Source organism: Urocitellus parryii, chromosome 8, assembly GCF_045843805.1.
Source record: "Urocitellus parryii isolate mUroPar1 chromosome 8, mUroPar1.hap1, whole genome shotgun sequence".
In the NCBI taxonomy this organism is placed as follows: Eukaryota; Metazoa; Chordata; class Mammalia; order Rodentia; family Sciuridae; genus Urocitellus; species Urocitellus parryii.
Window position 1 is genome coordinate 114,086,869 of NC_135538.1, and position 24,797 is coordinate 114,111,665.

At 45.3% G+C, this 24,797-nt stretch overlaps 1 protein-coding gene and 1 pseudogene across 6 annotated transcripts in view; one reads left to right on the top strand and one right to left on the bottom strand.

Annotated features, from left to right (window-relative positions):
• Positions 1-2,919, bottom strand: part of Kctd20 (potassium channel tetramerization domain containing 20) — a 29,549-nt gene extending 26,630 nt beyond the window's left edge. For 3 of the 6 annotated variants that reach the window (XM_026383442.2, XM_026383443.2, XM_026383437.2), the window contains exon 1: positions 2,012-2,099. The gene's annotated coding sequence lies outside the window, so the exon portion shown is untranslated. The other 3 variants (XM_026383440.2, XM_026383438.2, XM_026383441.2) reach the window with 3 other exon arrangements.
• A 3,987-nt stretch (positions 2,920-6,906) lies between these two features.
• On the top strand, positions 6,907-18,410 carry LOC113179103 (exosome complex component RRP41 pseudogene; annotated as a pseudogene).
• The last annotated feature ends 6,387 nt before the right edge of the window (positions 18,411-24,797 follow it).

A 24,797-nucleotide genomic window follows, 5' to 3' on the forward strand; every position in this document is an offset into this window, starting at 1 on the left:
AGAAAAAAGATGGATTAATAAGAGAAATCAAACACCCAAAAAGATGCCAAAGACAGGGAAAAAGTCAGAAGCACATAGCCTAACTTTAACCTCTTCTCCTTGCAAAGATTCAAAAGGGCAGTAAGAAACAGAAAAAGCTTTTAGCAGAGTATAGGTCATCCAGGCCTCAATTCTGACTTAACAGAGGGATGCAACTCTGTGCCACATATGCAACATTGTTGATGAAATGACCTACTACAGTGTGGTGCACAAAACTGGCATTACTTGGATATTCTGTGACTGGATTAATGTCCAGCTGTAATGAAAGACTTTATGAATGCTACTGGTACTCCTATATACCAGAGAAAGTGAGCACTCAAGACTATGGAAAGTACATGGGATTGGCTGCCCTGGTTCTGAGGGGAGGAAGACTGAGCAAGCTGGGAGAAGGGAGATTTGGCCTTCAAGTATAGCTTAAACTCTGAGGATATGCAGTCCCCAGAAGGAAAAGGACATATTAACTAGGCACAGAGAATCTTTACACCACCAAAACAATGAGAATGTAAAAGTCATTTCCTGCCCTAACAACAGGATTCAAAAAAAAGCCCTATCTTTTCTCATACTGCCTTCCAGAGAGTCAGGAGAGGAGTAAGTCAATAAAAGGATAAAGTTTGCTAGACCTGGTGGCACATGCCTGGAATCCATGCGGCTTGGGAGGCTGAGGCAGGAGGATCACTTTCGTGTTCAAAGCCAGCCTCAGCAAAAGCAAGACACTGAGCAACTTAGTGAGACCCTGTCTCTAAAATAAAATACAAAATAGGGCTGGGGATGTGGCTCAGTGGTCAAGTGCCCCCAAGTTCAATCCTAAGTACAATAGTATAATAATAATAATAATGTTTTTAATATGCCCAGCCCAATTCAATGGTGGTTTTTCGAGGTGTGGTCCCTAGATCACCAACAACAGACCAAGAGAAAGTGTCTGCTTAAAATGCAGACCTACAACAGAACTCTAAAATCAAACTTCTGAGAGTGGTGCTAGGGTACTGTAACCTTAACAGAGAGTAACCTTGTTTTCAGAATGACTGCCTGGATTTTAAGAGTGGGGTAATGGGGGGTGGGTACTGAAGGTGAAGTTCTGCTTCAGAATTCATCATTTCTGATTGATATTCCAACACTGCTTGAGGGACCGTTAAAAACTCCACTTCCCAGGTACCAGATGCAGCTAATGGTTTAACACGAACAAGGACAAAATTAAAGGACTTGGAAATGCATTTCCCTAAGCTTTACATTTCCTTCAAAGGATGATCTTGTTAGTTTGTTTACTGGATCCTTCTTTTAAAATCGATCTAATCCAAGAATTTTCACAAAGAATCACAAATTCCAAAACAGAAGAGGTTTTCTGATAACGCCTAACTGGGCTCATAAACCCGAAAACAGTGTGTGCTATGAAAAGTGGGGTTTCGTTTAAAAGAAAATTACAGGTTAAAGCGCTCTCCAGTTCTTCAACCCGAAGAGCCTCGGAAGACGGCGAGTCATTTGTGTGGCAGGAAAAGAGACTTCGGAGCAGGGGTGAAAGGACCGAGCAAAATGCACTCCACTCCAGGCAGAGTTCAGGGGGAAGTCCGACCAACTGCATTATTTTTAATGCCTCAATTAATTGCCAAGGCAAATTAACCGCGCCTGCAAACGCGCTGTCCGTGGACACTCCGGGGTCCCCGTCTTTCCTCGGGCGGGATAACCCACCGAGGCCGGCGGCAGGCAAGTTGTACTTCGGCCGTCCCCGGACGGTGTGGACCTCCTGGCCCCAATGCGAACCCCGACGACGCCCGACCCTCAGACTTTACCCTGCGGACCGCGACAGCGCCCGTCACCCATCTGCCGCCGCTTCTCGGCGCCGGCCGAGTCCGCGGCCTTGCCGTCCAGGGTCAGGGCCGCCGCTGGAGTCGGCCCGCGCGGCGTCCAGAGGAGAGGGTCCCCGACACAAAGGCAACCCTGGGCCACGCCCGACCCGTCCTGCCCGCCAGCCACTCACTCGTCGCTCCCCGCCGCGCTCCCGCGCTCGGGGCCGGAATCCGCCCGGGAGGCGCGCGCAGGCCGCGCCTCCACCAGCCGCCGCCGGGACCGGCAGTGCCGCAGCGGCGCGCCCCCCGCCCTGGCCGGCGCGGCCACGCGGCTGAGTCACCGGGCGCTTCAAGTTAAGAGTCCCCTCTGCGCGGGGCACTCTGGGAAGGCCGCGCCGGGGCCTCCCGGTCCCCGCCGCCCCGCGGTTCCCTAGTGTTCGACTCCAGTCTACCCCGAGCCGGAGGAGGACGCGCCCACCCTACTCCGCAGGGTTGGATTCGGTGTCTGCGCTGCGGAGACCCTCCTTCAATTATGGCAGGTCTAAGATGGGAAAGTTAGTAGTTTTCTGAACTGTAACACCGGCTCCCTCAGCCCTCGGACTGCTGACGCTGACCGGAAGATGCGGAGCTGCCACCTCCCTGTGCATTCGCGGGGCGGGGGTGGAGAGGTAGTAAAATTGAGCTCCTTAAAAACATTTTGCTTGGAAGCACCTTCTGGATATGCATTCTGGTCAAAAGAAAAACAATATATATTATTTTCTCAAAATAAGAGTTTCATGAAACTACCAGCGATAGCCAAGTTGATATTCAAATCAACTGGAAGCGCTTACCTTGAAATGTTGTTGAGGGCAGGACATCCCTTCCTCTCCCACCCATATGCCAAGACAATCTCAAAACTGTCTTTTTAAAGTACACAGAATGCTCAGTTTGAGATTCCAGAATCAAATTAAATTCTGAAAATAGAAGACCGTAAGACGCTGGAATGGGGTAACCAGGAAATGTAGGAGTGTGTTCCCCTGGGCTCCTGCTGAGGCTGAGCGTAAGCTGATAACATGTTTATCTCACTATCCCCTTACTGGTTTGCAAACAGACTCTGATGGTCCTATCCCACACGCCAGCCCTGATGGCTCACGTTGCCACTTGTTTGTGAACACACAGGTCTCATTCTTGAACCCAATTCTGAGAATGCTGGGAAGGTTTTTGTAACTTTATATGAGTTTTAAATAAACGTCATTTGAAAGGAAAATAAATACACAAGCTCCAAAGCACATTTGTCATATTAGGACTTGAACCAGTGAACTTTAGGCTTACAAAGACTTGGAATGCCCACAGGCCACCACAAAAAAAACTAGCTAACCAACCTTCCTAGCTTCCTTCTTTTTCTTCTTCCCTCCCTCCCTCCCCCTCTCTCTTTTCCCTCTTTCCTTACTGTTTTCTTTTTTTGAGTGCTGGGAATGGAACCTAGGGCCCCATCCTAGGCAAGTTCTCTACACTGAGCTTCATATCCCCAGACCCATTAAGTTCTTTTACTTTGATCCATAACTGAAAACATGCAAAGTCTGTTTACAAAGCCTGTGTCCTGGTTTCCAACCTTCATTAATAAACTTCAGAATGAAAAACAAAAGATAACTAGGCAGGTTCAAAAAGCTTCCTTTGCTTCTTAACCAGGAGCCTAAATAAAACTTTCTCCTAGTTTATGCAGAATTGTGATGCCCACCTGGAAATAAATTAGTGTTTCTGAATGTACAGATGAAACAAACAAAAAAGCATGAAGTGATATTCATATTCATAAAGAATTTTTTTGTACTGGGAATTGAACCCGGGCACTAGACCCCTGAGCCAAATCCCCAGCCCTATTTTGTATTTTATTTAGAGATAAGGTCTCATTGAGTTGCTTAGCACTTTTGCTGAGACTGGCTTTGAATTTGCAATCTTTCTGTTTCAGCCTACCTAGCCACTGGGATCACAGGAGTGCGCTACCACGCCCCCCTCGTAAGGAATTATTGATAAAGTAAATAAAATATTGGCAAAAAGAGCCAGATGACCTCGAACTGAGGCCATTCCATCTCTGACTAAACAGATCACATGGAAGCTTAGGTTTCCTAATCTGTAAGATGGTAACTAACCTACATTTGCCATCAGGTTGTTAAGAAGAAGAAAAAGTGATCAAAATGTATGCAGACATATTTTATACCCTGAAAACATTAGAGAAACTTAAGATACTATTAGTATCAATACTATACACACATCCCATTCAAACTAACATTATCTCTGAAAGGAACACCCAAGAACTCTTTTGTTGGGTAAAATCATCTTCCTTTATGCCAACCTTAAATTTTTTTTATGTCAAATTATACTGGTTTCCGGGTTGGGGATATAGCTCACTTGGTAGAGTGCTTGCCTCACATGCACAAGGTCTTGGGTTCAATCCCCAGCACCACCAAAAAAAATACACACACACACACACACACACACACACACACACACACTGGTTTCATGAAACCTGGCTCAATGGTGCACACCTATATTCCCAGTGACTCAGGAGGCCGAAGCAGGAGGATCATGAATTCAAAGCCAGCCTTAGCAATTTAGCAAGGCCCTAAACAACAATCCTGTCTCTCAAAATAGAAAATAAAGAGGGCTGGGGATGTGGCTCAGTGGTTGAGCACCCCTGGGTTCAGTTCCTGGTACCAAAATAATATTAATATTTAAAAACATATATGTATTTATACTGCCTTCCTTAACAAATGTCATGATGCAGATTGGTAGAGTGCTTCCCTCACATGCACAAGGCCTTGGGTTCAATCCCAAGATTGAATGAAAATAAAAATATGTTATAATTGTAAACGAAAGCTCGGTCCTTGTCCCCAATACCAATCCTATAATGAGGACTTGGTTTTAAGAAAAAAGGAAAAAGGGGCTGGGGATGTGGCTCAAGCGGTAACTGGCTCGCCTGGCATGCGTGTGGCCCATGTTGGATCCTCAGCACCACATACAAACAAAGATGTTGTGTCTGCTGAGAACTTAAATAAATAAATAAATAAATTCTCTCTCTCTCTCTCTCTCTCTCTCTCTCTCTCTCTCTCTCTCTCTCTCTATCTATCTCTCCCCCTCCCCCTCCTCTCTCTTTAAAAAAAAAAGAAAAAGAAAAAAGGAAAAAGAAGGTCTATTGCTTTGTTAGCAAAGGAGAAACAGGGGATTCCTGTCCCAAAGGATGTGATTTTCCTCATCAGGAGGGACAGGGGGTTTTTAGAGGAACTCTTGAAGGGTTACATTCCAGGTGTGCTCTGAAAAGGGGTCCCAGTTCATGTTAATTTGGGAGATAATTCACTTCCCAGATACTCGGCAGGCATCTCCTTCCTGTAGTAGGTATGTTCAAAGGCAATTAACTAGGGGAAGAAAAAGTAAACACTATCTCCTTAATCTTGTTAGGGAGGAGGAGAGTGGAGAAGAGAGAACAAAAAAAAAAACAAAAAACAAAAAACATGTTCTTTTAAAAAATAAGCCTTAGGGCTGGGGATGTGGCTCAAGCGGTAGCGCGCTCGCCTGGCATGCGTGCGGCCCGGGTTCGATCCTCAGCACCACATACCAACAAAGATGTTGTGTCCGCCAAGAACTAAAAAATAAATATTAAAAATTCTCTCTCTCTCTCTCTCTCTCTCTCTCTCTCTCTCTCTCTCTCTCTCTCTCTCTCCTCTCTCACTCTCTCTTTAAAAAAAATAAATAAATAAATAAATAAAATAAAAAATAAGCCTTAGAGCAATGAGGGCTACCATCAGAAGATGAAGAGACCACTGTTACATTTCCTCACTGTTAATTTCTATCCTCTAGTTCTATGGAAAAGTGGGTGAGGACATCTTCAAGGTACTTCCTGCTGAGAATGAGCAACCAGAGGGGTCTTTATAATGGAGGGTTTTTACTTATTGTTGTCACTCTTTCTTCTGTCTTTGGTTGCATAGTTGCAAAGGGAGGAGCCACAACAAAAAAATAAACAGAAAGCTAGTACACAGAGGCACTGAGGTGGAGGAGGCCTAGTAAAATAGACTTAATCCCTCTTGGTATCCAGGAAAAGAGGCCAAAGAACCAATCAGATATGCCTAATTTCATCCCAACCAAAAGGGATGTGTGGTGGTCAAGGGTTTTTTTGCAGCCAGGTTGCTTGTTGCCTGATCTTTTCAATACTAGTCTCTTGTGAAGTGGTGTTAATATAAACAAAGCAGGATCTGTTAGCCTTAGCACAAACTCCCCTTTGCTCTGCTAACAGATGGTCTAAAGCCATTCTGTTATCCAAAACTACTTTGGCCAAGGAATTCAGAGAGGCTTGTGAATTTGAAAGGGACAAGGCTGTTCATTGGCCTGAATGATCAAAGTTTTGGACAGATTTCAGAGGACCCAATCATGGGCCCCATCTCCCCACCAGGGTAATAAAGTGTAGCCAAATGAAAATACTCATTGCCATCAGGGATTCCCCCCATGGGAGGTCCCTAGCCCGTCAAATAAGTAGCTTTATCAAGCTTGTTCAATGAGCAGATTCACTTAAAGAGTGAATTGAGAATGGTGTCACTAAATTTCCTAGAAAACATTGGGTGGGAGTTGTGAAGTTTCTGAGGCATTCAGTAGCCCACAGATAATTATTCATCTTTCAGCTAAACACATGTCCTGCAGGGGCACAGAAGACCATTGTTTCTTTAAAGGAATCCAGTTGGGCTCCAATGAGGAAGGAATCCCTGACTTAAATCCTACGCATTTGATCCAGGAATAATGTGGGAAGGAAAAATCAGATACTGCTATAATTTTCTTTGTATAAAATTGGGTAACCTTGTGTACACACAGAGGTAGTTGCTCTTGCTCAGGAGGGGGTCTCATTTCAAGATACTCTGGATTTTGTATTCCCCTATGGACCAGGTAAGTCATATTAGAGGCAACAAGAGGAAGAGGGAGATGGGAATTTTAGAAACAGCTTCAGCTGGTAATGCATTACTTGAACCCAATACATAGTGGTGTGGGCTCTGAGGTCCCATGTTGGTGTCCAGTCTCCATCTGGGATCTGAATGAAGTTTGTAACTGGATGTGCAAAGGCGTCACCATGGTCCACAGAGGATCTGGCCCTGGGAAGACAGAGCCAGCAATCAGCTGCATGAGTGGAGGTAGTCAAGGTCTCTGCTATTCTGATCAAACTGTTGTCCTCCCAGCCTAGATAGGGGAAAACAACTGAGTTAATGAAAACATAAAATCTCTCATTGTGTTTTTTCCTGAACAGGTATTTTAAGTCCCCTAAGGGTCATGATGTCCATGTGGGAGAAGGAGCTTCTGCCAAGTCTCTTGGGCTATTCTTCTCTCTAGTGTGGTGTGGACCCAGGGTTTCATTCCAGAGAGCTTCAGAGATGTGTGAGTTGTCTGAAGCATGTCATAGGCCCTGGCCATTTTGCTCCCAGTTGGTGCTATGGCCCCTGCTCTTTCCAAATCTTGAGTAGCACCTGGTCCCCAGACTGCAAGGGATGCAGAGACGATTCTGAATTTGGAGGGGACCTTGTTGAAGTATACTCATGCACAGTGGTTCATATTTGACTGATCTGTTGCACATGCTGCTTTAGTCTAGTTTCTCCTGTTATCACCATATCCTCCCCTTTCCTTTGGGCCAGGAAGGGTCTCCCATACAGTACTTCATCTAGGCTTAATTTGAGCCCACTTCTGGGGACCATTTGTTTGCAGAGGAGAGCAATTGGCAACATCTTACTCCCATGCAGTTTCCATTGGATATCCAATGCTTTGCTCACCTGTTGGATCACCTTTACAATAAAAGATGGTCCATTGTCACTTTGAATAGAGGAGGGGAGCCCATATCTTGAGATAAGCTCCTTCAAGAGAATTCTAGTTATTTATGAGGCTTTTTCTGTTTTGGTAGGGTAGGCCTCTACCCATTCAGACAGGGTGTCCACCAATACAAGCAAATATCTTAAGTTTCCCATGGCATGTGGCGTTTGAGTAATATCTATTTGCCAGTCATCAAAAGGCTATATTCTGGGCTAGGGATATAGCTCAGTTGGTAGAGTGCTTGCCTCACAGGCATAAGGCCCTGGGTTCAATTCCCAGAACCACCCTCCCAAAACACACACACACACACACACACACACACACACACACACACACACACTGTATTCTCCTACTGTTGTGTTCTTCTTTGCACTGGAGATCAAGCCCAGAGGTGTTTTGCCACTGAGCCACATCCTCAGCCCTTTTTATTTTTATTTTGAGACAGGGTCTTACTAAGTTGCTGAAGCTGGCTTTAAACTCAGAATCCTCCTGCCTCAGCCTCCCAAGTCACTGGGATTACAGGTGTGTGCCACTGCGCCCAGTGCACCTCTTCTTTTTGAGAGAATGTCTTTCCTTTTCTGAATCCTGTTAAGGTAAACAAGTCTGGATGGCGCCTGGAATTTTGCCAGAGGGAGTGGTTTGTGAAGTAAAGCCAGCGAACCATTAAGTGTGGAGATTCCTTATTGGTTGACTGATGTATCTAGTTTATGCTAATTAAGATAAGCTGTGTGGAATGTATAAATACCACTCCTGTCCTACAATAAACGGCTCCCACTCCTGCTGTATCAATCTACACCACAAGTTGTTCGTCACACCTCCACCCCCATTATTTTGCTGCAGCCAGACTGTGGCAGAATCCCCCAGTTCTACCTCAGTAGTACTTGCATCATGTGAGGTAGCTTCACTGTGAAGAATAAATGACAGTGGGGCATTGGTGGCCATGTCTATAATCCCAGTGGCTCTGAAGGATGAGACAGGAGGATCACGAGTTCAAAACCAGCCTCAGCAAAAGCAAGGCACTGAGCAACTCAGTGAGACCCTGTCTCTAAATAAAATGCTACAGATATGGCTCAGTGGTCAAATGCCTGGAATTCAATCTCAAGTACCAAAAAAAGAAAAGAATAAATGACAGTACTTATATTGCCAAAAGGAGAAAAAAAAAAATCTACCCAATTTACAGAATCCTTTTAGCATGTTGGAAGAAAAAAAATTAAAGTGTGTAGTCCATAATACATGCTCTTTGTTCACTTATTAGATGTTTATTTCACCAGGTTTTGTACTGTTTAGATTGTGTTCTGTAAATTTGTGGTGCCAACTGATAGACCCAACCTGATCTTTTCTTAAAATTGGGAGCCATTTCGCCACAAAGCCATGAAAAGATAATTTCGGCTTTATTATAAACTACTGAAAATTCTGAACCTGCTTGGAATGCCTGCCCGTGCCTTGAACTCACCCATGCCTGGCTCTCTGACCAGATAGCAGCCCTCTCTGAAACTTTAGTGACGCCTCACAAATCTTGGCCTTCCCTGGCCAGATAACGACCTTCTCTGAGGCTCTAATGACCCTCATAAATTCTGATGTTGGGGCCAGCAAAAAATGTAAACTACCATCAGTGTTATGCTCGTCAGAGTTCTGTTATCTGTAACCCCCCCTTTGTGTAACTTTCTGGGCTATAGCTGGGCTGCAGGAAAGCTGGGGTTGCTGTCTTGTTCCCGCCGTTTTGGGAGGGAGAGGCAGTCCGGTCGGTCGAAATAATAAGCTTGCTTTAATTTGATTTTAATTGGAGTCAGTGGTCTTTTCTTGCATCCTGGTCTAACACCAACTAACAGGGAAGCTACACAGAGAAACCTGGCTGGGGTGGGGGAAATCTTTGCTGTGATTTACCTAAGAATTGAAAGTGCTAATTCTATTTCTGTGCACACTCAGGAGAATTTGGGCTTTCTGGCCTTTTTATAGCTATAAACCTAACACTAAGAAAAAGGTGACTTATTTTTAAATTTAATTTAATTTTTTATGATTTATTATTGTAATACAGCATGGCATGGCCTAGATACCTGCAAGTGCAGACTGATTTTGTGCAATTGTTTTATAGTTTTTGGTTTTTTGTTTGGGTGAGGGGACTAAGCCCAGGATCACTTTACCACTAAGCTACATCCCAGTCCTTTTTATTTTTTGGTTGGAGTCAGGGACTCACTCAGTTGCCAAGGCTGTCCTTGAATTTTCGATCCTCCTGCCTCAACAGCTGGAGTCTCTGGGGTTACAAGGTGCACCACCTCAAGTGTTCCTCTGTCAGTTAGTCCTGCTGTTAGTTTGTGCTTATGATGATTGACTTGATAAATGCTAAAGAGATCAGATGGCCGGCAGCAACAGTCTTATTGGAAAATTATTTTGTTTGGTTGACAGTTATTGGTTCATCCTGAACTGTTTAATTTAGATATCCTTTGTTTCCAAAACCCTTGTCAGAACATTTCCTTGCTAGAATTTAGTCTTTTTTTCTCCTGCCTCCCCTTCCTTATATAAGTGAGAAACTGATGTGATTCCATTTTTGAGAAACCAGCTTCTACCTCAAGGCCTGTCCAGAGGGAGGGGGCGTGACCCTTGTCCTTAGAAAAACCCAGAGTGTTCCTAGGCACATAGCCACCCTGCTGAGTTGTTTGTCTGTAAATAACTGGAGGGATCTGCAGCGGCAGGTGTCCCTGACTCAGGTGAGGACCCATAGCAACCCTCTAACAACTACCAATCAGCATGAGACAGGGAAAATACCAGGGATGCCAGATGACCCCCCCAGTAGTCTCGGTGATTGATAACGTGTTAGGAAATCATGTAGTTTAGCACGTACACCCCTCACGGATTAAACCAATCAGTTCAAAGGAATCTCCCTCTTGTACTAACCAATCACCCCTACCCAACTTGTTTCCGCCAGTAAATGTGCTAATCAATGTTAAGAGTTGCTGAAAAAAATACAATAAAATAAAGAGTTGCTGTTTCATTTTCCCACGGTATGAAATGATTTGCTGTGTGATACTGTGACCCATAGAGTTGAGAAAGGAATGTGACCCCATTTTTGAGAAACCAGCCTCTACCTCGGAGCAAAGCCTGTCCAAGGAAGGGGGCATGATCCTTGTCCTTGGAAAAACCCACAGAGCACGCCTAAGCACATACCCACCCTACTGAGTTGTTTGTCTACAAATAACAGGAGAGATCTGTGGCGCCAGGTGTCCCTGACTCAGTGAGGCTAGGTAAGGACCCATAGCAACCTCCCTAGCAACCACCAATCAGCATAAGATAGGGAAAATACCTGGGATGCCAGATGACCCCCCAGTAGTTTATGGTGGTTGATAACATGTTGGGAAACCATGTAGTTCAGCCCGTACACCCCTCATGGCCTAAACCAATCAGTTCAAAGGAATCTCCCTCTTGTACTAACCAATCACCCCTACCCAACTTGTTCCTGCCATTGAATGTGCTAATCAATGTTAAGAGTTATTGTTTGATTTTTTCCACGGTATGGAATGATTTGCTGTGTGATGTTGTGACGCACAGAGTACCCCCAAAACCTATAAAATCTCACTGAACAAAGGACTAGGACTCACTCCCTGGGACCGCTGCATCGGAACGGTGTGAGTCCAGGTTCTAGCTTGCAATAAAGACTCTTGTGTGATTGCATCAGATTGGGCTCCTAAAGGTCTATTGAGGTCCTACAAATCTGGCATTACAAAAGCTGTCCTTTCGCTTTTTTGTCTCTTTCTCCTGATCATTGCTACCTTGCTTGCTCCCCGCCCCACACACTTTTTTTTAAAAATTGTTGATAGACCTTTATTTTATTTATTTATTTATATATGGTGCTGAGAATCGAACCCAGTGCCTCACACATGCCAGGCAAGTGTGCTACCACTGAGCCCCAGCACCAGCCCCCTTGCTCCGTTTTAATATAGAAATTTTATGAGTTTACTTTATAAACATATCAAAGATAGGAGGCACTGTTCCCTTCAACCCAACTGGGTGCAGGTGGCACAGGGAATAGCTCAGGAAATGCAGCAGACTCACAGGGAAGCCCCTAAATAATATGGTCAAAAGGAACCTTACTGTCTCATTGGGAAGACATAAGGGGTAACTGCCCTCTGTACTGAGCCCCAACAGTTTTGTCTTGCAAATGAGCAGATAAATATGAGATGCAGGGAGACAGCTGGCCTTGGGGCAAAAGCCTTGGATGCAAGACCCATAAACAGTAACTAACCTGGTCTAAACCACAAGTGCCATCAGTTAGCTCAGAGGCCCCAGGCAGTTTCAGGAGAAGGGGTTCTTCCACCTAAATGAGAAATTCAAGGAAGGAGGAAGCACTGGGAGAAAAGCCCCATCTGGCACTCCAGCTGGTTTGATGTGTGATAATTACGGTTCCTCAATTTGCCTGTACTTAAAAAGTGGGGAATATCCCCTCCCCTACCTCTCCTTCCCTGTTACCATGAGCTGAGCAGCCTTCTTCCACCAAGCCCTTTTGCCATGATGTTTCTGCCTTGGAGCAACCAACCCTGGGCTGAGGCCTCTAAAACCATGAGCCACAATTAACTTTTCCTCCTTTAGGTTGTTTATGTCAAGAGTTTTGATTACCAGAATGAAAAGCTCACTAATACACAGGAGAAAATGATGTATTTTCTGAATGGGAAAAGCAAGCTACACAATAAAACAATATAGAAAAGACAGCTTTTTACTTAAAAAAAAAAAAAGAGAGATATACATGTACATATTAACAGAAAAAAACTTCGTTTTTAGAAAATGAGATTATAGGTCACTTAGATTGGGGAGCAATACTCTAATAAAATAAATTTACTCTTTTGTGTATACTGGGGATTGAATTCTGTGGTGCTCTACCACTGAACCACATCCCAAGACCTTTTTATTTTGAGACAGTTTCACTAAGTTGCTGAGGCTGACCTTGAACTTGTGATCCTCCTTCCTCAGCCTCCTGAATGGCTAGGATTGTAGGCTTGGCCACTGCACTCGGTTGTAATGTATTTATATTTTATATTGATTAAATTCATAACAGATTGCAATGTATCCATTATAATTAATATGAATAAATAAAATTCATAAGAAATTTTAAAAAAATAACAAGAAAATATTGCCTGATCCTACCAACTGGCTCTTGACTGTTGCTATGTTCTTTAAGGTTCTGTCAGTTCCGCACCCTCACACGATAGCTACCAGAACCCTGTTTCCCAGACAATCGTAGTCCCTGGCCGGAATGAGTCCGGAGGAGTGGTAGTCGCGGGCCCTGAAAGTGTCCGGGTTGTCGGGAATCGTAGTTCCGGAACTGGAAGGGAACGGACAGCCGGAAACTGGATCCGCCAAGCCCGGGCTTCCGGGTGCCGTGTTCTCCGCGACACAGAGAGCTGGGTCGGCGACGTGGCGGGGCTGGGCCTCCTGTCTGACCAGGGTTACCGGGTGGACGGTCGTCGCGCCGCGGAGCTGCGCATGATCCAGGCGCGCAGGGGCGTGTTCGCGCAGACCGACGGCTCTGCCTACGTAGAGCAACCTTCACACCCAGGCGCTGGCAGTGGTCTACGGGCCACACGAGGCGAGCGGGCCGCGCCGGATTGGCGGGGTCGCTGGAGCGCCTCCCGTTTACGCAGCGAGTGCTCGATGCCAACTGTCGGATGAGTAAATGCCCAAGTTATTAAGGTGCATCCCTGGGTATGCCCTGTCTCTCTCCTGCGCCCTGCACTCCGCAGTCGGGCTCCTCATCGTGTCAGGCTGTCGCCCACTTCCCCGCAATTCTATTCACGTCACGTTTGGGAACGTCATTTCTACTTAATCTTACTCGTTTGTCTTTCACGGAAACATAAACTCTCTGAGAACCTCGACTTTAAATAAAATTGTCTGATTTTATTGCTATGTTCTACGCTGCAAAAGTGCCTCCCCAATGCAGAAATAATTTTTAATTGCTTAGCACATAATGTGGGAGCCCAACTTCCTAGGTGAAAGAAGCCAGGATGAAGGCAATGGATAGAAACAAACGTGACATTTCTGCAAAGCCGAAAGAATGCTGGTGGATGGAGAGGAGATAATTCCAAATAACCGTTTCCAGGGAGATCGGGGTTCCAGGTCTGCCTGACCGGGCTCTGGTGAACTCTCAGTATAGTTCAGCAACCTTCAGCACAGATGAGCGCAAGCGGAGGCCACATGGAGGCTGTAAGACCTGTGAAATGGGCCTACAGCTGTGCCAGACCTTTTCTTACTGAGCTGCACCCATGATCCCAGATTGACATCTGTGTGCAGGTGCTGCAGGCTGATGGTGGAACCTACGCAGCTTGTGTGATGGCAGTGTTGGATGCTGGGATACCCATGCCGGACTTTGTGCATGTTCAGCTGGTTTTGTGGAAGACACAGCCCTGGGAGACCTCAGCCATATGGAGGAAGCAGCTGGTGGTCCCCAACTAGCCCTGGCCCTGCTGCCAGCCTCAGGCAGGATTGCGCTGTTTGAAATGGATGCCCGGCTGCATGAGGACCACTTGTAGTGGGTGCTAGTGGCCGATGCCCAAGCTGCTAGAGATGTGCACACCTTGTTGGACCATGTGGTATGGCAACATGTGCATGAGGCATCTATCTTGCTGGGGGACTGAGCACCCAGCCACCTATGTCCAGAATAAAGTCCCGCTCTTCTGCTTAACAACAACAAAAAATGTTGCTTTAAGCAACTAGTTTCAAGCAGCCATACCTCTAGTCCCAGTCACTCAGGAGACTAAGGCAGGAGGACCCCTTGAGCCCAGGAGTTGGAGGCCAGCGTGGGCAACATAGTGAGACAAAAGAAGAAAGGAGAGGAAGACAAAACAAGTTTGTGTTTTTAATTTTTAAATATTTTTTTGGTACTAGGGATTGAACTTGGGGGCACTCAACCATCGAACCACATTTTGTATTATTTATTTATTTTAAAGAGAGAGAATTTTAATATTTATTTTTTAGTTTTTGGCAGACACAACATCTTTGTTTGTGTGTGATGCTGAGGATCGAACCCCGGCTGTACACATGCCAGGAGAGCATGCTACCACTTGAGCCACATCCCCAGCCCCTTGTATTTTATTTACAGACAGGTTCTCACTGCATTGCTTAGTGTTTCACTTTTGCTGAGGCTGGCTTCGAACTCATGATCCTCCTGTTTCAGCCTTCAGAGCCTCTGGGATTACAGGTGTGTGCCACTACTCCCTGCCCAGGTTTGTGTTTGTAAATGAGGAGATATAAACTGGGCACAGTCGCTAACGCCTGTTATCCCAGCAGCTTGGGAGGTTGAGGCAGAAGGATCAAAAGTGCAAGGCCAGCCTCAGCAACTTAGCGAGACTCTGTCTCAAAATAAACAATAAAAAGGGTTGGAGATGTGCTCAGTGGTACAGTGCCCCTGTTTCAACCCCCAGCACCAAAAGAAAAGAAAAGAGCATATGCAGCCTGGCACACAGGCCTGGGGAAGGTGTGGCAGGCCTGGTTCTTCATAATTAGGGCTTCATTTCAGCATCACCTTCATATCTTCCTCAGCTGGAATCCTGTTCTCCAGCACCTGGGAAGTCAGCACCCTTGGCTCTGGGCTGGGGCTCACACACAGTGTTTTCCAGACTCCCTGCAGTGAGAAACTGTGGCTTCTAACTTGGTTACTGCCTGCAGCCCTAGTGGCCACACCCAGCATTCTTGAAGGGAAAGGCCAAGGTACAGTCCTTGGGCTAGTGATTGACAGATGGGGCAGGGGCCCTAGACATACCTGCCTGAGCAGGTCAGTCAGCCACAACCCAGGTCCTACTGGACAGTCACGGAGACTAAAGTACAATCTGTAATGATCTGAGCATAGAACCTGCTTTTTACAAATAAGCGCAATGAATTTGCGCACAGTTTTAACACTAAAATTTCTAAATATTTTTTTTTCTTAGGGATCATTTTCAGGGTGCTTCTATGCACAGGTTCACCTGTGACCTCTGTATTGTTGTGGCAGGAGTCAAGGTTGGTTCACTGTTTTCCCTGCGTTTCTCCTTTACTTTAGAGTTCGGGCATTTCCAAATTCACCCTGTAGACATGTTATGTGAGCTTACAATTTCCCTCAGATAGTAGACAGGATACTAAATGTGACCTGTTTGAGGACACTTTGTGTTTGAAGGGGCTGAGACCTCTGGCACTGAGACCTTAAGGCACATAAAGCAGGGGCCACCCCTGCAGTCCCTGCACCTGAAATAGTGGAAGGTGCCCAAATATTTGTTGACTGAATGACTTCACTAGGACAATCTTTTGGAGAAGTTAATACCAGCACTTTGCTGGTATTAATATGTCCTTTGCATATAGTAAGTGACCAATATATATTTCTTGAATGAATGCATGAAAATGGTTGAGCTTTTAGCAGGAGAGGAAGGCTGTAGGAATTATGTTTAAGATGATTTTGTCACTTACCCAGCCCTTTGAGAATTGGGGGAACATTTGAGGGGCCCATGCAGTGAATTTAATTTAAGAAATAGTCTCTGAAGGGAAATAAAGGTAAGAAAGAAAGGCTTCTGTACTTTCATTTTGTTTGTTCATTGAACCAATGTCTATCTATTACCCGCTGTGTGTCAGGTCCTGGGAGGTGAACTATCCATGGTAGCAATAGGCTTTGAGAAAGAGATGATTAAAAAAATACAGCAATGTACAAAATAGAAATGTTTTTAAAATTAGCTTTAATCTTCCTTCCCAGATGATCTCAGTGACATTTAAAAAATAATGTATGTATAGTCATTTCCCCTTACACTTGGGGGACACATTCCAAGATCCCCATTGGATATCTGAAAACTTAGATGATACTGAACTATAAATACTCTTTTGCCTCATACCCGTGATGATGTTTAATTTATAAATTAGAAAGTACAAACAATCTTGATTGATTTCATTCTATGTTCCTTTCCATAGCTATCCCTCACCAGGAGTGTGTGTGTGTGTTTGTGTCTGGGGATTGAACCCAGGGCCTCGTGCATGTGAGGCAAACACTCTACCAACTGAGATATATTCCCAGCCCCGACTGGGTTTTCTTTAAAAGGAGTGACAGGAACCCCAAGACAAAACACTTCTCACTCTGGAGATGGTCCACATTCCCTTGAATGTGAATCTACTTTCCTAAATCAACCTCTGTCTAGGTCTCTGGATAACGCATACTTATACTAGTTTTCCACATGTGGACCTAGCACCCTGCTAGTCCTGAATCAGGTTCCCACTTCTCTCTGGGAGCTCCTCAGTCATTTCCCTGAAAATACCTCTCCTCCCATGACAACACTCTGAAATACTATCTGAAAAATCCTGCCATTTGGGCAGCCCTGCCGCTGAAAACCCAATCTGCCTCTGTTTACTTTGACTGAGTAAACATTTTGTTATTGTTTACATGAGATGCAATTATACACCAGGTCACAAGTCTATTTATGATCATTTGCATGGTTTCCTAAATTTACAAGATGTTTAATGTTGTTTTTTAATTTTGGTCGGTCAGTGATGTTAAACTGTACAGACCTGTTAAAGACAGAGTCACATAATGATAGTTACCCTACACACCAGGGATTCTACATTTTACTTCAAAAGTAAAAGCTAGGTCAATGTGCAAAGGACTTTTATGTAACTGCGATGCTAATTATTATCAGCTTCTTTGAAACTTCAATGTATTTATGTTCACCAAGTGTACAAACCTTCTAAGTTGCAAAGTTTAGGAGAACACTGTGTGTGTCTGTGTGTGTGTGTTACTGGGGATTGAACCCAGGGCACTCTACCACTGAGCCACATCCCCAGCCCTTTTTATTTTGTATTTGGAGGTAGGGTCTTGCTAAGTTGCTTAGGACCTCACTAAATGCTGAGGGCAACCTGTAACTTACGATCCTCCTACCTCAGTCCCCTCAGTTTCTACTCAGTTGCTGGGATTTCAGGCATGTGCCACCAGCATGGCTTTAGAAGAACACTTTACCAAGTTGGGGTTTTCCAAGTTAAAATTGTTAGCAGTGGGGCTGGGGCTGGGGCTGGGGCTCAGTGGTACAGCACAGCCCCCACCTAGCACATGCGAGGCACTGGGTTTGATCCTCAGCACCACATAAAAATAAATAAATAAAATAAAGGTATTGTGTCCAACTACAACTAAAAAAATATTTTAAAAAAATTGTTAGCAGTGATAACCTTTTTCGGGCTTATGTTTGTGTGTTCCTAATTGTTGGGTTGAACACTAGGCAGCTTATGGGAAAGCTTGCAATGAGATTAGGTCTCTAAGAAAAAGAGGTAATGAGGGAAATGAGGATGGGGGCTGGCCACTGCCCTTATCTCTAGGCCTCAGGAGAAGATCTAAACAGAGGTCCTGGTTGTCAGTAAAAGAATGGACTCATGAAATACCTGAAGGCCTTCCTGTGCCGTGAGCACGCATCTATTCTATGTATTCCCACAGCTTAAGCCCAGTGCTGCTGGGATAAATGAGGTAAGCAACAAAGAAGTAAATTAGGAATAAAATGGCCAAAACCTTACAGGCATGGTGGCGCGCTCCTATAATTCCAGCAGAGAATTCAAAGCCAGCCTCGGCAAAAGCAAGGCACTAAGCAACTCGGTGAGACCCTGCCTCTATATAAAATACAAAATAGGGCTGGGGATGGGGCTCAGTGGTTGAATGCCCCTGAGTTCAATCCCTGGTACACCCTCCCCCCCCAAAAAAAAGGCCAAAACCTCTTGAAAAACAGCACTCTGGGGCCTTTGCAGCCCTGGGGTTGAATAATAGGTGTAGTCAGCTGGATCCTAGAGAGATACTTGTAGGCTTTGGGTGGAGTGTGGGGGTGGGGGGAGGGACTGGGCTTGCCAGGAGCCTCCATGTGGTTAGAGGTAGCTCCCCCATTGAAGGGGTTTGGAGGGGTGGGGACCACCACATGAATACAGGGATGCCCCCCCCCACCAAAACACAAAGAGGGGGTGCTGCAGGGCTGGCAAGGCCCCTGCTGTGTGCATTAAACTTAACCACAGACCTGAGCTAGCCACTTGTCCTCCCCAACCCCCAGGAACAGTTGAAACTAGAGAGAGATGCCCCATTTAGCACAGGTTGACAGCAAAGATATGTTGTCACGGCCCTTAGAACCTACAGATAAGTGAATGCAGGTCACAGAATGACAACAGGCTAACCTGATAAAACGTGGCCTGCCCAGAGCCTGTTGGCAACAAGTGGAAACTGGGGCCCTTGGACATGGGCCCTGCTCAGGGTGTCCACTAGTTCCAGCAACTCAGAAGTTGAGGTGGCAGATGAAGACACAGAGGAAGATGGACCAGCAGTGGTCCAAAGAAGAGAGAGAGAGAGCCCCAGCAGGAACAGCCTGGGGGACTTCCTGATATGTTCCCTGCCAGGAGGGATGTCCACAGCCCCCCAGGAGGCCACATGCTCCAGAACTGGTGGGACTGGGGGCCAAGTTCAGGCACGGAGTGAAAGACCCTTGGAACCCTCTATCTTGGATTCTGGCCCCTGGGGAGTGGGAGAGCATGTTTCCCTTGTGTTAATCCCCCAAATTGGTATTGCTTCAGCACACCCAGGAAACTGATATGATGGTTCATAGCAATGTGGAGCTGGAAAGTTCAAGTTCATAGCCAGGTTGTTCCACTGGCACGGACTGGATTTCTTGTAAGTTCTTTGGCCTCTGTGACTCAGCTTCCTCATTTCTTTCTTTTTTTCCCTTGGGTACTGGGGATGGAACTCAGGGGTACTTGACCACTAAGCCACATCCCCAGCCCTATTTTGTATTTTATTTAGAGACAGGGTCTCATTGAGTTGCTCAGTGCCTTGCTGTTGCTGAGGCTGGCTTTGAACTCACGATCCTCCTGCCTTAGACTCCTGAGCCGCTGGGATTACAGGCCTGCACGGTGGTGCCAGGCCCAGCTTCCTCGTTTCTAAGTAGGGTTGATCATTTTTCCCCCAGAGGCAAATTTTACCCAGATGTAAAGACACTGGTGCCCTAGCTGCCAAGTGGAGCAGCAAGCCTACGGGTCCCTGCCTAGAAGCGGCAGAGGAGCAGTGGAGCAGTGGCCTGGGTGGGTTGGAGCTCAGGTGGCAAGCATGGCCCCTGACAGTGTGGAGCCTGCCAGGCAGTCTGGCGGGTCTGACATTCTGAGAGCCAAGATGGGAGGACCTGTCACCCTTTGTCCACCAGGCCTGGGTATGGTACAGATAGATGCTTGCGGCAGAAACCGGCTGCATGCAGCGCTGCAGCAACCTGCTAGCATCAACCATGACCATTGGAAGACCTCAACTCTCAACAACTCCCAACCCCACTTCCTGACCTGTGGTGAGAAAATGGAAACGGGGCAGACCTGAATGGAAGTCCAGATTCTAGAACTGATCTATAGTGTTAGTAGGTTTACAAACCCTAATTTGCATAAATTTGGATCATTGTCATTAGCAGTTTTCAACCCTAGTTGGCAAAAGTTCTGACCAATAGCAGTGACCCAAGTGCTAGACAAATCCCCAGTCTAGCACACTCCTGCAAGGAAACATGCTATGGAGTCCCCTCTTGGATGGCAAGGTTTCTTTTCCTGTTCTTCAATAAATTCTACTGTTATACTCACACATCCTGCCTGGTCTGTGGGTTTCATTCTTTGAATTCCTGAGACAAGAACCCAGAAAGAAAAAGATTGATGGTGAGCTGCAAGGAGGGCAGGGCCGGCCATTAAGAACTGCAACGGGGCTGGGGATGTGGCTCAAGCGGTAGTGCGCTCGCCTGGCATGCATGCGGCCCGGGTTCGATCCTCAACACCACATACCAACGAAGATGTTGTGTCCGCCGAGAACTAAAAAATAAATAAATATTTAAAAAAAAAGTTCTCTCTCTCTCCTCTCTCACTCTCTCTTAAAAAAAAAAAAAAAAAGAACTGCAACACTTGGGGCTGCAGAGGCTGCCGCTTGTGCAAATCCCACGCACCAGCAGAAGTGGAGAAACCCCGAGTAACTGTAACTTCATCAGTACCCAGTTCATGTTATCTGCTCTCACTAATTTTGTCAATATGAACTATATTTCTTTGTTCCACTTGATGGCTGTGGTTTTCAATTCTGTATTATCACACATCAGTAATCTTGGCATTTTACTTTTGTGGTGTTTATTGGTACTGTCTGAAGTTTATCCATTTTTATATTTTAGGCATTCCTCTTTTAAACAACATATACCAGGATATTATTACTGATGCTTTCTTAGCAGAGGACCTAATTTTATTGAAATTTACTGTTAATAATTGATGGGACTGGCTTGAATCAGGCCACCTCAATTTAATTGTTCCACTATTTTTTAAAAAATAATTAAACTGTTTGGTTACATATTTCTACTAATGTGGTCTAGCTTTTAGTTCTTTGTTCCCCCAAATTTGGGTGGTTTGAAAACTGTCAGTTTCTATGTCACCATTTAAAAAATTGAAAGGTTAATATCTCTTTAGTTCTCTACCTAAATGAACAATATTCATCCCTCACTCTGGTCCCCTCCCCATTCCACATTTATGAAGCTTTACTATTCATTTACTTTTCAGGTCCCAGTCTCAATGTTTTTATTTAATGGGAAACATTTCACATTAATTTTTAAGTTTTTTTTGTGCTTTTTGGCAGTGCTGGGGACGGAACCCAGGGCCTCATTGTGCATGGTAAGCAAGCACTCCATCACTGAGCCACACTCCAACCCTTGTATTTCAAGTTTTTGTTAATTTCACCTTTATATTATGCCACTTCTATGTCCAATATTTTACTCGGATAGTTAGTGGAAGATACTGATGGTTGGGGTCAATTTGGAATCGTCAGGGTGTAAGAACAGGGAGTGTCAGCCTTTCCCAGGCAGGTGGCAGAGCAAGGGAGCCACTTTGCAAGGCAGCCTCACAACACCTAGGATTCTCTCCCTACCCTATGATAAGCGACTGGGGTTGTATTAAAAAAAAAAAAAAAGCCCACCCTTTTGTTGGACATTACTTATTCATTCCTGTATCTGTTTTCCTTCTGTTATCGAACCTGCTTTCCAAGGCCCTGCAACCCACCTACTCCGGGCACTCATGTTCTACCCTGCCTCACGGTGGGATGCAAACACAAGTCAGGTTCACAAGGGCCAGGGGCAGCCCAGCTGTCTCAACACCTCAGGCTGAGTCACCAGGGTCAGCCCCACTAGTGGCTTTGAGGTTGACTGTGTACCTGGGTCTACACAGCCACCTCTCAGAAGACATGGATATAGCTCCTGGCCTTGACCCAGAACTGCTATATCTCTAGACATTTCCAGTTATTTGCCACATTTCCTTTATTCTTTCTATTTATGTTGACTGATTTATTTTGTTGATTTTATGTATCTTTTCTGACATTGGGGGTTTTACCCAAGTTTTTTTTTTTTTAGTCTTTTTTTTTCTCTGTGAGATTAAAGTCTGGAATTATAACTCACAAACTAAGCAGCAAGGTGACAGGGTTCAGGAATTCTGAGTGAGGACTGAGTATCAGAATGTCATGAGGTTTAGCTTGCTCCTGTGTTGCATAAGGATCTTTGAAACATGTAAGCAGGTATAGTTAGGTCTTCTTTTCACAGCACAGAAGCATGATACAAAATAAGAGAAAGAATTGTCAGATAGTCTAGGATACTGATCCTCCATTTTAGCATCAGAACTTCCAGGGTCATGGGTGAGAATGCAGATTCCTGAGCCCCAACCCAGAAATGTGGATTCTGTAGATCTGTGAAGAGCCCAGCCAAGGTTTCATTATAAGAATGTTAAGAGGTGGGGGGACATTTAAGGGTGTTTAGTGGTGGGTCTTAGGGAGAAGTCTCTAGATTATTGAGGTGTGCCTTTGGAAGGGGTTGATGTAGTTCTCATGGGACCCCAGCTGTGCTTCAGTTTTCTGAATTAAGATGTGATCTCTCCTGTCACATGTCCTCCCATCATTGTGACACACCATGAGTCCTTCACCAGAGCCAAGCAGATGCTGGTGCCATGACCTTAAACCTCTAGAATTGTGAGCTACATAAGTCTCTTTTCTTTCTACCTTATCAGCCTAAGGAATCTTGCTATAGTAACAGAAAACTGATGAAGACAAGGGGGATTTGGAGTGACTTCAAGGGGAGGTGAGTGTAAAAGGTTCTCTACTGGCCTTTGCTGATGTTTGGCTGGAGTAAAGCCATCATTGTCCAAAAACTGTTAGACTTTCCTCCTTCCAGTCCTTTGGCTAGAGAGAAATTTGGGGGTGGCTTTGTTGGTTTTCTTCGATTACTATTTCTAGATTGTTGATTTCTTCAGTTTCCAGTCTTGGACACATGATGTGAAAAGAAAGTCCAGGGAAGTCATCAACATATCGTTCTTTGGGCTGGAGACGTGGCTCAAGCGGTAGCGCGCTCACCTGGCATGCGTGCGGCCCGGGTTCGATCCTCAGCACCACATACCAACAAAGATGTTGTGTCCGCCAAATGCTAAAAAATAAATATTAAAAAAAAAAATTCTCTCTCTCTCTCTCTCCTCTCTCACTCTCTCTTTAAAAAAAAAAAAAACATATCGTTCTTTGATTCTGAGGATTCCAGTCTGCCTTTTTCTCTCCACCATTCACAGTCTTATGTATTTATTTAGTGAGAAGAAGAGGAAAAATAGTCTACTCCATTGCAGCATATCCCTACATGGTTTATAACAAATAAAATGATTACAAGGAAAAAACTCAATATTTTAGTATCTTTAAATTTTTTATTAATACATAAAATTATGCATATTTATAGATTACTGTGTGATGTTTAAATACATGAACAATTGTGTAATATTCAAACTAGGTAACCTGGTTTGAATCACATCTGTTTTTCCTGAGTTTTTGATCTGAGGCCCCTATTTTGCACTGGGCCCTTTAGCTTCATCATGTCCTGCTGTCGGTAGGTTGACTGACATCTAGGAAGGCCACGCCCATTTCACGAGCTGTGTGGGGATCATGGCAGAGCAAGGGAAAAGACCAGATCGAGGCCCACCCAAACAGAGGGGCAACGTCAGTTCAGTCCACTTTGTGTGCTCAATACACATAGTTCACACACACAGCCCATGGCTGGCTTGCCACATCTCCACATTCTCATCACTCAAGGCCAAGGGGTGCTCAATTCCTATGTGGCAGCTCCCAACATCCATGGAACTGCAGATCAGGACTCTACACTCACTCTGGGCTTAGCCCACCTCATCCAATCACCATTGACTTGCATCCAACAGTCTCCAGTTCTTTGCCTAGCACCTTAGAGTTGCACCTTTGTCTTGCACCATTGAGACTACTTGGGCCACTCTGATGTTTGAGGAAGGTCTGCCTCTTGAATCAGGGTTCCTAACTGTCTGATGGGTAAGTTCCCTGAGCTGGTTCCTGTGGCCCCACCAGGTTCCCTTGTGCTCTCAGGGGTCCTTGTGCTGTCATGTTAGGAGGGCTAGTTCCCCATAGATCACTGGCACCAGGTGAGGTCACCTCCCACGGCATGCTGAGGCCTGCACCCTAGTGACAAAGGATCTGCTAGACTCAACTCCCTGAAACCTGACCCTCATTTGAATGGCTTCTCCCCAATAAAAGGGTTCAGCATGTGCTTGCTCTCTCTTTCCACAGACCCCTAAGGTCAAAAGAGCTGCCATGAACCCAAAGTAAAAGGTATTTCTCTGTGATTATTTCGTGCAGCCCAGTTCACCTGGAGTGACTCTTGAGTGTTTAGTCATGGAACATCACACACGATGGTCTTCATACAGCTTGTGCCAACACCAGGCTCTCCATAATGTCGGCGAGCCTGGTCCAGGTCAGGGGTTTATACCAACCCGCCAATGTTAAGAGGCACCTGAGGAGACAGGATGGCCAGAGACTGATGGAGTGATCATTCACTCCTTTCCCTCTTTCCCTTCTTGTGTGTATGACTGTCATCTTTTAGAAGGAGGAACTGGGTGGCAAACAGAGTAAGTGTATACCCCTAGGGTATATGATAAATAATTTCAAAAAGGGATATTCTGGAGACTATGGGGTTAAGGTAACCACTGGAAAGCTCCAGACTTTCTGTGAAATACATGGGCCCTCATTCTGAGTAGGCTGGCTCACCTAGGGGTCTCTAGACACAGAGCTAGTTAGCAAGGTGTTTAGAGTTGTTAAAGGTGACCCTGGGCACTCTGACCAGTTTCCTTATATTGATTGCTGGCAAGACATCATCCTCTCTCAGCCAT